General features: G+C 32.0%; 1 pseudogene; it reads right to left on the bottom strand.

The window, feature by feature from the left end:
* Window positions 1-1,558: 1,558 nt before the first annotated feature.
* LOC113262574 (U6 spliceosomal RNA) lies at window positions 1,559-1,657 on the bottom strand (annotated as a pseudogene).
* Window positions 1,658-2,095: the final 438 nt, after the last annotated feature.

Below are 2,095 nucleotides of genomic sequence, written 5' to 3'. Positions count from 1 at the left end.
GTGCTGCAACTTAGCAACAATCTTAAAATAGAAGGGAATGTGTGAAAATCTGGTCATTGTTGTCAACTATTTTCATGTTCTTTACTGTGATTTCCTTATGTAAGAGGTATCCACTCCAAAGAAATTATGTGTTGCTTGTCAGAACAATTTAAAGTCATAGAGACAGAGAAAAAGAGTCAGAAATACTTTCTTCAGGCAACTAGCTGTAACTTTTTTATTTTATTAGCAGATTTGGTTGCCAGTTACCATGGTAGTTAAACCACACTCGAAATTTTGACAGATTCCTGGAAAGTGAAAACAGATTCTCTAATTAAACATAAAGATGAAACTGGTAGACTTTTAAGGACTTAAAACTATAATTTTTGCATTAATCCACAGCAATTAATGATTGACCTCTGAAATACTAAAGAAAGGAACTAGAGGTAATTTTTATTCAGTAAGTAATTTCAATCCAAGGATAAAAAATGAGGACAAAACTGGGCAGGAAATGACAATATTTGTAATATTTGTGATCTATTTTGGTCAGTTCTAAAGTGATTTTTTTTGGTGTAAAGTATATACTTTTAAAGAATTAGCTCATTTTTTGTGATTTCCCACAGTCTGTCAAGAGGTTAGTAATTTCAAGGCTTTTGACCTAAAAATCTACCATTAAAGATTTTGGTTTTGAAAGAATAACTATTTCAAAGGCCAAGTCCATGCTACTCATTATGGTGGACAAACCCCTCCCAGAAGTCCCAGCCTGTTTTCCAGACTTTACCACGTACCTCACTCTTTAACCTCAGAAACAACAAAGTGCTGATCATTTTCTGTTCTGTTTCTAATGCTTCTTGAATACAAATTTCTGTTTAAAATCTCACCTGTGTTTGGGTTTCCCCATCATTCAAAATGAGATTGAAAACAGTATCAGCAGTGGAAAAACATTTAAAATACATTAACAGTTTTATTACTCCTCACAATATCAAGAATGTGGAGTAAAATCAAAACAAAATGAAACAAATAATTTATGCTTTGTTTGATGCACAGAAACTAAAATTCTCTGAAATCCTTTTTAATTTGTAAAATAGGCATAATGTCACTGAATTTGGGCTGTTTTAAGATTGAGATAAAGTATGTAAATCAAGTCTATTGTTTAGTGTATTATAAAACTTGGAGTTTTAGAAAACTTGGAGTGTCATGGTTTTTTCAACCCGGTGTCTTATCCAATAGCAAAGCAAGTTGATTCTAGTTTCAAAATATATCTTTGAAATTATTATTTCTCAATACCTTCCCCAATATTACCCAAGTCAAGTGAACAACAAAATGAAAGTGACTTCTAACTGTATGCTTTGCATTCACTCTTGCTCTCTACACTACTCTTCATAATCATTAAAAAAAAAAAGTTTGTTTACATTATTGCACTTTTTAAAGACCTGCAGTGATTTCTTTCCACCTTTAAAATAAATAGCAGTCTGCATTATTCCTTTCCAGACTACATTATTAGGTCCCTAGCTTACTAGCTAATCTCAAAACCAAACCAAACACACACAATTTTCTTCATTTTTAAAAATTTATTTTTTATGAAAAAATGGAACAGTCCATGAGTGTGTCATCTTTGTGCAGCAGCCATGTGAATCTTCTCCATATCCTTCCGATTTTAGTATATGTGCTAAGTGAGCACCCACAGTTTTACTTCTCAAAATTATTCCTATGGAAATGCTCAAACCTACAAAATCTATATACAATATTTATTTCAGCATTTTTATAAGAAGCAAAGTCAATATAAACAAACATGGATAGGGAATAAAAAGACATTGTCTAGGTAGAAATAAAGGACAAAAACCACCATCTTCTTTCATCTTTGATAGATACATTCACAAAACACCCTTAGGTATAAAAGAAATACTATTTCAAAGGGAAGTTCAAACACTGCAGTTATGATTGGCCACCTTCGCTAGAGAAGTGACATCAGAGCAGAGCTCTGTCCTGTACTGATGTGCCATGTTTTTGTTTTCTGTTTTAATTAAGATATGTGACATATAACATTGTGTAAATTTATGGTGTACAACAGTTGATCTGATACATTTGTATGCTGTAATATGATTGTTAATGCAGTGAT

The sequence above is a fragment of the Ursus arctos genome, unplaced genomic scaffold (assembly GCF_023065955.2).
Source record: "Ursus arctos isolate Adak ecotype North America unplaced genomic scaffold, UrsArc2.0 scaffold_9, whole genome shotgun sequence".
In the NCBI taxonomy this organism is placed as follows: Eukaryota; Metazoa; Chordata; class Mammalia; order Carnivora; family Ursidae; genus Ursus; species Ursus arctos.
The sequence above is the reverse complement of the archived record's forward strand: the minus strand, read 5'-3'. Positions and strand labels throughout refer to the sequence as shown.